This window comes from Polistes fuscatus, unplaced genomic scaffold, assembly GCF_010416935.1.
Source record: "Polistes fuscatus isolate 324 unplaced genomic scaffold, CU_Pfus_HIC Scaffold1, whole genome shotgun sequence".
Classification (NCBI taxonomy): domain Eukaryota; kingdom Metazoa; phylum Arthropoda; class Insecta; order Hymenoptera; family Vespidae; genus Polistes; species Polistes fuscatus.
In genome coordinates, this window is record NW_025112997.1 from 4,034,229 (window position 1) to 4,050,239 (window position 16,011).

Here is a 16,011-nt window from a genome sequence, read left to right on the forward strand (position 1 = left end):
TTATTCACCGTTAATTACGATTAATTATATACGTATAACGTGTTAGTGTAAACGTATTAATACTGTCTGGGAATATCATTTCAGTTGAATCCGATTGAATTGAAATTGAAATTCATTAAAGTGATTATATCGAACTGTACAAACCTCTTTTCCAATAAATGCAACCCATTCGTCCTAGTTTTCGCAAGATATTTCGATAAATGAGAAGGGGAAAAAAAAGAAAGATATATAAATAAGGATAGGTAATGCAAAGGATATAATAAATGTAAAGAAGGCGATAGCTCCCCCTCGAACAAGGATACTTCAGCCTTTCATCCTTTCAATTCGCCAATGGAATTGCTTTCTCTTTGCGGACGAATAGCATGCCGTTATTTTTGGTCTCTTAGAATTGACCTATTTCGTTTTACTATCCCCTTCTTATTACCCTAAAATAGGACAATTAACCTAATTACTCTTTCACACAATTGGAATCCCTACGAATTTGTTGATAATACTTTTATTAATTCGTGGCAACCGTTTATTTTGGTTTATCGTTACTTTTATTATCTATATTTATTTATGTTAATTATGTAAGCAAGTTAGTTATACTTAATCACAAAAAATTATCGTATTTGTTCGATCATATTATGAAAATTAACAAGGAGGGGAATATTTGCGGAGAACAAAATATTGGATCAAATCACTGATTGGAAATCTGTGGTACGTTTTGTTGTTTATGTTTACGTGCGAAGAAACATAGCCCCGATGCAGTTTTCCGTTGATTTCGAATGACCAAAATTAACCAATCGTTTCTCGTTTCCTATCGATCGGTCGGAAGAAAGCATCGTCAATTTGCAAGTATGAGAATCGCTATTGCTCATTGTTCATTTGCAACCAGGGTTGCCACGATAATCGCGTTTATCGTCGAATTTCATAATGTGTTCGCATAAAACATGCCTTATCAATGGTCATTCAATGGTTATCGCATTAACGCAATCTGACGAATTTTAAAAGCGGAATAAACCTTTCCATTTCGACGAATAACGGAAATTAATGATCATTCAAAAGGCTTTTGCATCAATATGAAAATATGATGATAGAGGATGATGTAATATTTCCTTTTCGTTATTTAAATACATTCAAAACGTATTAAACGTACGTGTGTTTTTATCGTTCAAATTAATTAAGTTATTTACTCTTTCAATCGGAGATGACTTCCACCATGGTTATACTATTATATTTGCTTCCTCCGAGTGTTTAAATTCTTTGAAACATAACGTCGACACAGCTTTCCCATAGAAATTCTCCAGGTTTTCTACTTGTAAACCTCTATTATTCGTCGTATAACTATTCGACTTAGATAGGAATTTCTATTAAGCGAGATCTTCTTCTACGTTTCCTAACGAATAGTAAATCTGAATACGAACGCATACTAAAATATTATATACACGGAAAGCGGATCATATAATGTTTTCGTATTATTATTATTATTATTATTAGTCAGTCAGTCTCGATGAAACGACAATATTGCCTTTTCCTTTTGCATCGTAGTTTCAAAATTACGTTAACATAATTAAATGGAACTGACAGACGTACGAAAAAAGAAAAAAAGAAGAATAGAAAAGAACCGGCACCGTTGTCCCGTGCTGTTAATGGATTCATAAATATTTGCATGGTGTAAAAGAAAAAAAAAACGGCGAGGTGGAGAGAAGAAAAATCGTGCGTTAAACTCGAATGAAGATCGATTAAATTGCGGAGAAATAATGAAATTTATCGTTACTGCATCGCGTTTCTTTCTCCACCTTTAATATTCTTGTCCATTTTTTAATGGAATCTCATTGCAATCTTCGTACATCGGATGCATCGAAATTACCTTCGCGCGTTATAATATTTATCGTTAGCGATCTCGAGCATGATGATTACCAACAACGATGTTAACGTAATATTTCTTTACAGTCATATTTGTGTTTGTTTTTTCTGTTTTTTTTTGGCTCAATTATTTTTCTATTTTTTGTCAAAGTTATGCAATATTAATATTCGTATCTCTCAAAATTCAGATCTTTTTTTTAAGATACACCAGCGATTAGTTTCAAAGCGACAAAGTTTGTGTGTGTGTGTGTGTGTGTGTGTGTATGTGTGTGTCTATCTACACTACTGGTTGCTTTGAAACATTTCCATGTTCGTCGTTTCACTCTAGTCAAATGATGAGAACGAACAGATAAGCTAGTATACGGTCACGGTGGAGCTACATTGATAAGAGAAAGATCGAAAAGATTAAAGTGACATTTATAGATCGAAAGTAACATTTGAGTTACCTGCTAGACTATTATTCTCTAATGCGATCTTTCTCCTTTTTATTAGATTACCGATTTAATTTGTTGCGGTATAAATATTGGGAGGCAGGTTTTTTAAAGTTCATTATCGTTTAAAAGTGATTGATAATAAAAATTACAAATCTATCAAATTACAATTGAAAACTTCAAATTATTCTATTTGGAATTACGTATGTCCAAATATATTTCTATTACTCGCTATGGTATATATCAATCTATTCTAACTAGTAAAATGTTTAACTTGTTCTAATGAACGTGTCCCTTCTAACGAGTATGCTAGATCTAAGTTAGGTAGATGTCAGTTTGATGTTTCCTCACTTAACTGACATGAAATTTCAACTTGTCAAACTTAGAAACAAAATACCTGTTTCCGTAAAAGCCTGAGCTTGCGGAAGGGGCAAAAAGGGTGGCCTTGATATGGTAAAGAAAATAAGAGCAAAAAAGAGAAAAAAGACAGAATCTTCACCCTTCATCTTGGTAGGGTTTTACGCTATACGTATATAGTAACTGTATATACCTAGTCTCAGCTTAGCTTGCATAATTTCTCATACATAATGCATCGTTATGCAAGTGTAACGGCAAAGTAGATTTCGATGTATTTTGCATACAAATCATTCAGTCGAATTTGAAGAAAAAAAATCTCCATTTCCTTAACGGTAGGACGACGAGCGTAACATGCGATAACGTACTTTGTCAATACTATTTATAACTTTACATTTAATCGATACGCAAATAACACTTTTATTTGTTACATTTCACCTATTTCTGTTTCCTCTTTTTTTTTTTTAGTTCTCCTTCGTAATTTCTTTTTTATAGAATCCCCCCCCGCTTTCTAATTCGTTCGACGTTGTCATTCATAGTTACTATTATTTCTATTATTAATATTATTACAATTATTACAATTGTTATTCGAGTAATGTTATAATTCTTCATATCTTGGTATTTTACAATTACAAGAGTTAGTCTTTCTCTTTGATATCAGGTCCGTAAGCACGTAGGTAAATACACACGTAAATACGCGTAATGCATGGGCATGCACTATGCATCTGTATACGTGTAGATACATACGTGGGAAGGAACGCGTGTCACGCAAAGTACTACGAAAGCAAGCTTCTGTGAGATATTCAACACGTTCGCATCATATGCTTTTGCGATCTCACGTACTTCTACGGAAGAAAATGTGTTCAAACCTCGTCCTCCGAAAAATTATTCTTATTTTCGAGATAAGGGTTGGAAAGATGATAGGTCGCCGAACTTGATGCGGAAAAAAGCAGAGGAACGATATTTTTCTTTTATCTGTTGGGGAGAGTTGTTATTCAAATCTCGATGTATCCCTCCTCCTCCCCCACGATACATTTCGTTCTTTTTATTGTCGAATATATAAATGACATTTAACAATTTATAGATTATATTTTATACGAGCGTAATATGGATGTTTACGTTTTAAAGGATTTAAAAGGAATAACACAAAAAAATCGGATAGGATCGATGGTAATTTTTCGATCGTATAGATTGTAAAATCGATACCAACGTGTATCCTTTAAAGTGTTTCGGTTAGAGAAAGAGAAAGAAATATGTAAGTGATGTTAGAGAAAGAGAAATGCAAGAGTGATGCTCGTTTGCTCGTTGTAATATGTATAAAAAATTGAAAAGAAAAGAGAGAGAGAGAGTGAGAGTGAGAGAGAGAGAGAGTCAGTGTGCTGCAATCCCACGTGTTGTAACCATCACGCTTCACGGATATTTACTCAGGGTAAATGTAAAATCGATATACCCAGGGTCGCTCAATGATGTGCAGAAGGTGAGAAGAACGAGAAAGAGAGAGGGATGTGATACCTCTCGATCCTCGAGGTCGAAAACTGACTGTGGCCTCTCTGCATGGTAAACAGTTATTAATAAAGATTTTCATCTTTCTCGAAATTCCAGATTTTCATCGTTGGCACACACACAGGATATTAGAAAATATTTATCAGATATTTTGTTTTATTTTTCCTTATTTCTAATAATATTATATATTTTTGTTATTATACATTCACGAATTTTCTCTTTAAAAGTTTTTCCTTGTTTTCGACGAAACCGAATCGAGGATAGGTGAGAGATAAATATCGAATTCGTCTAGTCATCTTTTTTAGTTTTTCTTTTTTTTTTTCTTTTTTTATTTTTCTACCGGTTCAATTTGTATTCTCTTCTTTTCATTTTTCACTCGTTATGACATTACGCGTTAAAGCTTTTTACGACGAGAAGAGGTGAGAAAGAGTACGGAACACGTCATTTTCCGTTAGTAAATTAATAGGTGTATACCTACCAATAAATCGTTTAGCGATGCTCCGTTCGACCGATCACAGCGATATTTTTAATCCGATAGGAAGTATTTGTTTTCGATAACCCACAGGGATATATTGAGTATTAACACACAGTGGATTGTCATAGATGGAGCAAAACCACGTTGTTCGTTCATTTTTTTTGTTTTGTTTTTTTTTTTATTTTTTTTATATCTTTTAATTGTTTATTTTCTTTTCCTTACACGAAAATTTAATCCGTCTTATCATTATTTTTCTTTTCTTGTTCTTTCGCATTATTGTAGATATCGAAAAGGATACTTATATTCCAAAGTGGATCGATCGGTTGATTCGTTTCCCCCATAGGCAACCACCATCACGAACTTTCGAATGTTTACTTCACGGATCTAATTTCGAGTTTTCCACATCGAGAATCGGAAGAAACTAGAAAATCTTTTTAAACTTTATTAACGAGTTCGTATGAATGAGAGTAAAAAGAAAATAAGAAAATATAGTTTGAAATCATTCGAAAAGATAAGTAAATAACGAAAATAAGATAGGAAAACTGATTGGAAGTAAGAAATTGTGGTATTTTTTCATTCGACAAGCTTATCGAAGGAAGAAGAAGAAGAAGAAGAAGAAGGATCGATTCTCAAGGATCCTTCTTCCTGGAATCCTTCGGGAAAGTTGAAGATCGAAACGAGAAGTTGTAATCGAACGATTCTCGCTTGGGAACAAACTCTAGGAGGTGGTGGTATCGAGGAAAATGAGAAGAAAAGTTACAAACCTTCTCGTTCGTTCGTGATACGAGAGAAGTAAGAAGAGTAGTACTACCTACCTAGCCCACAAAGACGATAAATCCTTGTCGTCCTGATTCTCTCTGTCCCTAATGTCTCTCTCAAAGGTGATAGCAAGGATAACGTTACTCCAACACGCCTCGATAACCTTAATTGTTAACCGCAACGAGAGATAGAACGTGTGTAGGCGCGTCGTCCATTGTGTTTGATAAATCTAACACGCTTAAACTAACACCATGCTCATCGAGTTGACCCCCTTTAAACTTAACATCTTGTTTTTGAAGTTATACTTCTTTTGGTGCGTTTGGGAAAATGTGATAAGAGTGAAATCTTTACGAGCGACACGAAAAATCGACACCATGAAGTTTGTCGGGTATTTACGATTTCAAATTTACGGCATTAAAGTCGTCTTTTCTCTTCCTTCTTCCTCCTTTTATTTTTTTGAAATTATACTTCTTTTGGCGCGTTTGGGAAAATGTGATGAGAGTGAAATTTTTACGAGCGACACGAAAAATCGACACCACGAAGTTTGTCGGTATTTACGACGCACGGCAAAGCGATTTCAAGTTTACGGCGTGAAGTTGTCTTCTCTTCTTCTTCCCCTTCTTTTCTCAAGCGGGTCACCCATCCAGATACTAATCGTACTCAGCGCTGCTTGACTTAAATGATCGAGCGAGAACTAATGCTATAACCGCGCCATGGCTATTGACGCGTCAAGTAATTCGATATATCTTTCTTATATTTAGTGTGGACTGATATCTATATTTTGATATTTTCTTTTTCTTTTTTTTATTCTTTCTTATATATATTTATATATATATAATTATTATTATTATTATTTATTTTTTAAGTTACTTTTTTTTCATTGAAGTTTTATTTTTTGGAAGTTATTTTTGAGATTATTGAGAGATTATTATAACTTCTTACGTGCGTACATAAGTACATACACCAGTTTTTTTTTTTTTAAATATTTTCGTTAATTTACGTTACACAAGTCTATCAAATTATCATTTAAATCTATGAGATTTTTCATCTTACTTTTATCATCTTATGTAAAAAAATGAGAACGTGGTTATTAATTTATATAATAATATATTTAGATTACACCCCAAAAGTTACGAGTGTATTTTTTTTTCCATTTAATCCGGCCATTTATCTCTATGTTCTTTTCGTTGGATAAATGTCTCGGGACTTCTAACGTAAAATCATTTTCTTCAAATATTTAAAGTAGAATTTTCGCTGAAACAAATTTGCGTTTTTATATAGCGAGGATCAAAAAACGAAGAGAAATCTAAGGGTATCGAGGAAAAAAGATTGGATCGTTTGGTTAGATGGAAAAGATTCCCCTCTAAAATTACCTATCAAGTGTTTTCGAGCGTGATCCAATTAAAAGTTTGTACAAATCGAAGCTGCGTACTATTCCCAAGGAAAAATATAAGTGCATCATCCTCTTTGGACGAAGAAATCTTCGTCTTCTTCTCCTTCTCCTTCTTCTTCTTCTTCTTCTTCTTCTTCTCCTCTCAGATTCTCTCCTTGCTTGCTTGCTTGCTTACTTGTTTGCTTGCTTTTCTCTTCGTTGGATTGTTCCTTAGATTTTCTTCTCCTAAAGAAAACTCAACTCTTCTCGTCGTTCGATCAATTTCGAGTAAGTAAGTACTTACTTATATCATCTGCCACGTTCGAATGGTTGTTAAATCTTCTTAACTACGATCTCTAATGATCTACTACGGTGGGAGAGAAAACTTTTTCAACGATTCAACGTGTCGCAGATTTGATGAACTTTTTCATTATTATTACGAACGTTTTATTTCTTGCTTTGGTTTTTTATTCGCGTAGAAAAAAAAAAAGAAAGAAAGAAAAGAAAATCTAACGTTCCAAAGCAACTGAAAAGATAAATATCTCCAGACTGGATTTTCCCGATCGAAGTGGTGTTGGAAGCCGAGTGAGAGAGAGGAAGTGTAATTTTCAAGATAACAAACTATATTTCGTGTCTGGACCATGGTAGAAAAACCAAGAGTCTGGTGCCATACTGGCCTTTGTAGACTGGATGTCTCGGAAGGAGTATTTTTATCGGGAAGATGGTAGAGTAGACGAGAAAACGGGCTTCCTTTAACCCTGTACGTAGATATCAGATAAAAAACTTACTACGTGTATCCTTGGTAACAGTAATCACGAGTTCGAGAGAGTCTCTCTCTCTCTCATTTTCTTTCTCTCTCTTGAAAAAAAAAAGAATGACTTAATTTGATATTACGATTAACTCGGAACAATTTTTTAATCGCGATTAGTTGATACGTATATGCATAGAAAGAATTTTGTTAAATCTAAATTCATATTCGCCAGATACTATTGGCGAATATGATATGCCAACAATAAAATAATAAAACGCGGAAAAAAAGAAACGGAATGACGGGTATAAAAGAAAAGTGTAAAAGAAAAAGAGATAAAAGAATACTATCCATGGTTGAGTATTATTGAAAAAACACGGGTAAAAGAGTGGAGTAGATAAAAATAAAAGGAAAAGGGAAGAAAAATGGATAGGTCCAAAGGAATCCAATAAAATTTGATTAACTTGGTTGAGAGCACAAGAAAATCCGGGTCACAGGCGTGCTCGGTAAGAAACACTTTTCCTTTCTCTATCAGAGATTTCGATTTTCAATTTGTCTATCTCTGTGTTCGTTCTTCATGTTTCAACCAATGAGACTTGCTTTCTTTTCTCGCTATCATATTTCTTATCGTGGTTGTTTTTTTTTTTTTATTTCATATGACAGAACCAAAGATACGTCGTGGATTGTAATCTTCCGTAGATCTTCGATCAAATGGTGTTCATATTATATTTTTCTTTGTACAATATCGATAACAGAATGATAGTACTTGTACCACTATAAGACACTGCAGTTTGGATTCCTATTAATATTGCTTACGTTAGATTTAACCAAAATTCCATTTATCAAGATATCCAACGGCGAAGCAAATGAAAGCTGTTCGATAGTCGATGGGGGGTAGGGGGTCGATTAGAGTTTCCTTACTCTTAAAGGATAATCATAAATTGACAGCACCGGTTTAACGTTGATCCTTCTTCTTCTTCTTCTTCTTCTACTTATTCTTATTCTTCTTATTCTTATTCTTCTTATTCTTATTCTTCTCCATTTTATTTCTAGTGGATTATGAGATTTACATGTAGATGCAAAGGGCATTGAAGTTTTCGCGAAAATTGTTTCTAAATTTTACTCAACTTAATAAACGTATATATTACTTTTTTTACCGCGTTATAGAAGACAAAAAAATTGCCAAGAATTTCGCTCGTTTTTAACTAAAGTATAATTAATACTTCTGTAATTAAAGAAAGAGAAACTTTTTAAGAAAAGTATATCGTCCACGGGGATTGCGCGAGAACGAAAAATTTCGTACAAATTTTTCTCGTACTTGCACTTTTTTTCTCTCTCTCTCTTAGGGAACAGAAAAAAAATAGGAGTAGTTTCGTTCGTTTAAAACTGTTCCTTAGAAATAACAAGTGTTTCGTAATTAACGTTTTAACGTATTAATGTTCCAGTTCGAAATGGGGGAGAGAAAATAAATGGAAAATATTTAGGATTTATTTCTATTAATTGGAGTTTCATATAAAACCGATCGAAGATTTCAAATAAGATTATAAAAAGACCATAAACGAGATAGAGAAGAATTTTGTTTGAAATGTTCGTGTTACAAAAGTCTTTGTTGAAGATGAGTTCAAGTAGAAAATTTAATTGCGCTCACAGTCGAAAGTATTATCCATGCAATCAACCGTGATGAGGCAATTTTCATTTAGCTCGAAATCGTCATTTTAATTCGAGCACACAAAAATGTGAATTCGTTATTTTGCTGAAATGAAACAAGAGAGAGAGAGAGAGAGAGAGAGAGAGAGAGAGAGAGAGAGACAGATATAAAAAAAGTGGTTTAAGCTATAATAAAAAAAATGTTAGATGTCGCAAAGCGTGTCTATTTGTGTATAAGATCGTAAAAATTTCATCTTCCAATTAATTAACAATAGATAAATATAATAATTTACGTAGGCGAGGGTTCTCCAAGGTGTAATTATAAAAAGAACATTATTTTCCACTAAGGTGAAACTCTCGAATCATATTATTATTATTATTATTATTATTATTATAATACGGTCGAATAAAAAGAATATTCTCTTTGACGCGCGGTACGTTCGCGGATCGTAGATAAAAATCGCAAAGATTGAAATTCGGAAGGAAACGAGAAATATCTTGAGTACCTACGTACAACTGGTGAAAACTTTTTTTTTTTATCTTTCCATTTTTCTTTTTTTTTCTTCTCCATGTCGGATATTATCTCCGAAGATATTTGTGAAAAAATAAGAATAAAATAGGATGGGGAAGAGAGCAAAAAAAAATGAGAAAAAAAAAAGTAGATACGACAAGAAAAGCTATGAAAAGAAGGAAAGGAGTAGGAGTGTGTGGCAACGCAAGGGATGATGACGCAGTCGATAGTGTGTAGTCGAGGTCTTTGTAGAATTTGACGTCACATCGACGAGACGAGACGGGATCGGGCGCCGAAAGGTCTGAAAATTCTGGCTTTATATACCTTGTGGAAAGAAGAACCCCTTAGCCGAGCCCGCCAACTTTCGCTTATTTCTTCCTATTTTCTTGGCAACACCCACTACCCACCTACCCCACCCTATTCTTCTCTCTCAAACTACACTTTTCCTTTCTTATTTTATTCTTCTTCCTATCCTTCCTCTATTTCTCATAGCGTACTTACATCTAGCAAGCTCCTTGTCATAGTCTTTGGTATTCTTAGAAACACCATTATCCTAGTATCCTAGTCGAAAGCCATAAATCGAACTATTTCGTTCCTACTATTCTCTTCTTTCTTTCTTTCTTTCCTCCTCCCCCTCCCCCCTCCCCTCTCCTCCTGCCCCACCAAATTATACCAGACTTTTCTGCTTTTCTTACCCTCTTATATACTCGAACCTTTTCCGTTTACGTTATTTTTGATCAAAGAAAAAAGAAGAAGTCTATCATTCGGAGAATATCGAGTTTCTTTTTCCTTTTTCTTTTCTTGTTTTCTTTCTTTTTTTTCTTTTCTTCTTCCTCTCGCGTGGTTTTTATATGCAAATTCTTCGTTTTTTTAACGTATTTCCTCTTTTTTCTTTTTAGGGTTAAACAAAAAAAAGAAAAACAGTCTACTACGTTAGATTTTTCTGTTGTTGTTGAAATTGAATAATGAATATAAAAAGAGAGAGCGAGAGAAACGGTAGAAATAATAATAATAATTAGGGATAAACAAAATTATACGCTTCGACGAATCGAGAAGCGAATAGTGAAGAAGGGCATTTGGAGGGAGGGAGGGTGGGTGGATGTGTAACCTATACCCCTTACGATATAACTAAATCAATTTAGAATAAATTTTCTTGGCGAAACTTCTAAACCGTTCTTCTTTTGCCAACCGATTATTTGACTTTTGCCTTTGCTAGAATTAATCGCGCGGATAATCAAGGCTCAATCAAAAAAAGAAGTAGCATACTCTTAAATCTGAAAGCTTAATTCTATTTCAATCGGGAGAGTAACAAATTGCGTAGGAACATTTTTCCATTGTAAATGCAAAAGTTTTACAAGAGATCATAGAAAAAATAGATTTAGGATACTTGACAAAGAAAATTTCCTGAATTTTGTTCTTTATATCGGATCGTTTAAAAAAAAATCATACAAATATCAATAACAAAACGGGCTCTTGTTTTTTGATTTATTTCATTATCCCGTATCACGTGGTTTATAATTAATAAAAAGTTGTAGCAGAGGAAAAAAAAAATCGTGGTCTCGATTTTGCCGCTTTGTCAAAGCTTACTCGAAAATTCCCTCCGGCATGCCCCCTCCCCCTTCGCCCACCCCTTTCCTTTCCCCTTCTCTCTATCTCCCCACTCTTCTTCTTCTCTCTCTCTCTCTCTCTCTCTCTCTCTCTCTCTATTTCGACAAAAGAGCTTTATCAAGCAAGCGCTTTCGTGGTAGTCAGGATCGATGACATTCTGGAACGAAACGAGGTAAAAGGGAGAAAGGGAAGAAGGGTGAGTGGGTATGCCATGGTGGGTACCAAGGTTGAAAATAAAAGCCACCCTTTCTCGATCTCTATCGATCTCTTGCAACTACCGTTACTGGCTAAAGAATAATGTTGTCGATGAGAATATACCCTCTCCGTTGTAATGGCACACAATCAACTTGGATTACGATGTATCGTTTACGTCACACAATGTGTGCACCAGGTTCTACCCTATTTACACGCGATGACCTTGCTCGAACGGAAGTACGGTAACATTGGTATTTAGCCCCTTGTCATTTTTCATTGAGTTATTTTATCATCATTATCCTACATTTTTTTTTCTTCTTCTCTCTCTCTCTCTTTCTCTCTTTATATTAGAATGAAATCGTTCGTGAAAATATCTATTCGTCATTTTGCCACAATCGATCGTTTATTTAAGTAGACATTATACTTAAACGCAATTATTAAACAATTTACAAAGTTCTAAATTTGATTAGAACTTTTTTATCTATTCCTATTCTTCGTTTTATTTCTATTCCGACTCTATAAAAACTTATCAAAATATACTTCGTGTGATAACGCGTGTTTGTGTTTGTGTTTGTGTTTAGTTTAAGATAAATATAAATAAAAGAAATATACATTCAATCGAATTGTAGGTAATTTCACAATCGAAAAATTTTATTCAATTAATCGAAACTCATTTTGCTTTTTCGTTTCATTTGCATATTATACTCGCATTCGGATACATTTCAATATTTTCGATACGACAACTTTATAGAAATACAAACGAACGGGGACGAACAAACGAATAAACTAACGAGATTGATTATTTTTTTTTTTTTTCAAATGAATACGTATATAAACGCATTGTAAAATAAAGAAAATCACTCGTTACAGATTTCAGTCCTATCTTTTCTGTCTCTCATTTTTTTTTGCTCTCTTGATTCTTAAGTTATCTAACTTTGAACTATGTTATATGAAAGTTCGGTGGTGAAAAAGTAGAGGGAATATTTGCATAGGGGAACAGGATTGGAAAGAATTCAAACAGGTGTTTTTGAACAATGGTTTGAATTGGAAATTCCTAGAAACGTTCAACGGTATTTCAAGTTAGATTGTGAGAGAAATTGATTTACGGTTAGGTATGTCGCAAATTTCTACGCTCATCGACAATGATTGGCCCTATTGGTTTAATGCGAATGCGTTAGATGCACGTTTCCCTCTCATTAGAACGTAAACTCCGAGCGAGATAGTATAGATCGTTTAAGTAGACGCATATACGCGTATTTCGATGTAAATCTAACATACATAGACGTACATAGACATTTGCAGTCATTAATTTATCATTGTATGGATTCCCTCTTCGCGTTATTACCAATTTTGTTCCCTAAAATTATTTTGATAATTCTTAGACATTCTAATGAAAATAATATATATCTTCTTCTTCTTCATTCTTTAATTTAGGTAAGTTGCCTGTTTCGTAACGACGTTTTTCTGCCTATTGCACTGTTAAATTGTCGCACCATCGTTTTCGTGGGCGCCCCGTACTTCTGCGGCCAATCGGTGATTTATCCCGTGCAATTCTGCCGATTCTTGTTGTCCATTCTGCTAATAGACAGAGTGTCGTTTCTATGAGCCGCAAATTTTTTTTTACGTTGGGTAGGGAGCTAACCTGATCCAACAACCTTCCTCCTTTTCCCGGGCTTAGGACCGACAACATGATCGCTGATCCTGATCCGTCTAGCGATCATGCAGGCAGAGTTAATAATATATATATATACAAAAAAAAATACGATTAATAAAATATTTAAGCAGATAATGATATGATTTTTTCCCCTCTCGAATGTAATATTAACCCTTTGCACTCGAGCGGCGCCGATACGGCGCCAGGCTCATTTCAAGTGTCAACTCAACCAAAACTAATTACAGAGTGTAGTATTTATCAAAGTTTGTTTTTTTCGACATATAAATGAATAAACTGATGATACGTTATTATTTCTATACGCTTGTTTGTTTATAAATGTTTTTAAAGTATCTGTAAAATGTCTACTTAATTTGGCCGAAATCGTCTCGAGTTGTTGGTTCGAGCAAGCGAAAAAGGCCTCGAGTGCAAAGGGTTAAAAAAAACCGCGTTCTACCGAGAGAAAAATGGATAATCCTGATATCATCATCATCTTTTGATAGAACAATTACTATTATTCCACTCGATACGTCTCCTTTCTCACTTTTTTTTCCACCCCTTCCCTTTTCACTTATTGACTTTAACAATTTGAAAATATTATTTTATCGTAAAGGGGAGCTAAGTAAATGAGAGAAAAGAAAAAAAGAAATAAAAGAAAAGAAGAGAAAGTATTAAAAGAATAAAGCCACTTTATCGATTTCGTTTCTTTCCATTTGCGACATTAATCTTAACGGGATTTTATCAACTATGATTGCAGATAACAGTTGATGATAACATTTATTACAAACATTGGCAAAGATCTTTTTAATATAATATCTTTTTATATAATAATAATCAAGAGTAGTAACATTTAGCGTGATCATTGAAAACTTTCGAGAGAAAAGGTCTCTTTTTAACCATAACTCGAACGACTTAATGAATCATTCGTTATTCGTTAAAAAGGCTATACTAATGTAAACTCCAAGGATATTCTAAAGATCAGTAGGAAGAAATAATTCAAGCACCTTTCAAACAACCTTCCCCCCTCCCCTCCCCTCCCCCCGTCCCTCATTGACCGACCAAAGAAAAATATTTCAATGCTTTTTTACTTTTTTTTTCAAACTTAGGTAAACGTATACCTTCTATATATATATGAATATATATTTTATAATATTATGGTCGAGTGCAATGAATGCTTTTTGCAATTAAGAAATAAGGTACTCTAAAAGCGTATTACCAGTATTACGAACAGCTAGCATAACAAAATTCATTTAGATTATATTCGCTTTTAATGACTTCTTTCAATGTTATTTAGGATTATTTTTTCAACTCGCGGATAAGTATATACAGAAGAAGTATAGTCAAATACTTAACGTATTGCTTGTTGCAGTAACGTTTTCCTCATTTTTCCGCCCCCCACCCCCATTTCTTTGCCCTTTGCTTCAACTTACAACGTCTAGTTCTCTTCTACCATAAACCTCACCCCACTTCCATCCATCCCCCCATAACACTTATCTTTCATACCTTTCGAAATTCTTGCTCTCTCTCCTCGGGGACACTTTGTCAGTCTTATGTTAGTAAGCATGTAAGTATGTATACTGTGTTGCGCTTTTCCAAGGCCCTTGTAACTTCGTTAATCGTAATAAACTTCGTTAGTTCGTTGTAGTATAAAATCTTACTCCATGTCTACGACATCTTCTTACTTTGACTTATATTTTGTTCTTTTTATATTTTTGTTTGTTTTGTTTTCCTTGGATTTAACCGCAATATAATATAATATATCGTATTACAGAAAGTATCCTTCTTAACTTTTTTATCTTTGCTCGTCGAGTATTTTCTGATGAGAAAGAAAAATCTACTCAAAGGGACTTTGACAAGAGATAGTGTGAGAGAGAGAGAGAGAGAGAGAGAGCATCGAAGGGATTTCAAGTAGACTGACTCTCGAATTGCTCAATTTTATAACGATCAAAGAATATAAAATATATTAAACGTTAAGCAAGAGAGAGAGAGAGAGAGAGAGAGAGAGAACAAAAAAAAATGAAAATAACAAAACGACCTGGATTCAAATTTCTTTCTTTTTCTTTTCTTCTTCTACTTTTTTCTTTTTTACTTCGTCGACGTTTATTAATGTAGTATAATTTTATATGAGAAAAGTAGGGAGTGTATTTGAGATTGAAATTAAAAATAAATCTCTTGAAAATATTTTATGCAAGATTCAGAGAAAAAAAGGGGGAAACGCGATATAAATAAATTAATAAATATAATATTATTGTATATATTATTACGTTAGATATTATTGAAAGTTTCTAACCATTATTGTCATTTAATATCATATTAATCTCGTTGATATCTAAAACAAATAATTTCTTTAATAAGATTCGATAAAATCGATAAGAAAATTCATTTTTGATAAACACTTAATGATTAGGTACGTATATCCACGTAATCGGTAAATAGCATCTTGTCCGAGTCCATCTACGTACTCGTTATGCGATCAAGAATTAAGACAGTGACTGATGATGGTTGGATCATTAATTAATCTCACAGCTTATCCCAAGGCCACGAAGAGCCACGATGCCGTTAATTTCGTCTGTATTGTATCGTGATTATGATGAGACGTGCTTCTGGCGAATGAAATAATGGACATAACTATTCTTACGCTATGATAAAAGGTTTATCAGGTATATAAAGTGTAAACATATTTGATTATATTAGTTTTATAATTACAAAAGAAGAAAAATAACGATGCTTCCTTTAACGAAAAAGAACATTTTGTGAACGTCAATGGTACATATTATTTTATTTTAAACAATTCATTATTAATAATCCATATAATGATCGTACCATGCATATATATTTATGTATATATACGAGCGAATTTATAATTTCAATATCATTTGTAATAATTAGACACTATTTGAAATAAGATA

General features: G+C 33.6%; 1 protein-coding gene across 3 annotated transcripts in view; it reads left to right on the forward strand.

Moving 5' to 3' along the window:
• LOC122518104 (dopamine receptor 2-like) overlaps window positions 1–16,011 on the forward strand; it is a 35,075-nt gene that overhangs the window by 9,376 nt on the left and 9,688 nt on the right. The gene's annotated exons all lie outside the window — the stretch shown is intronic.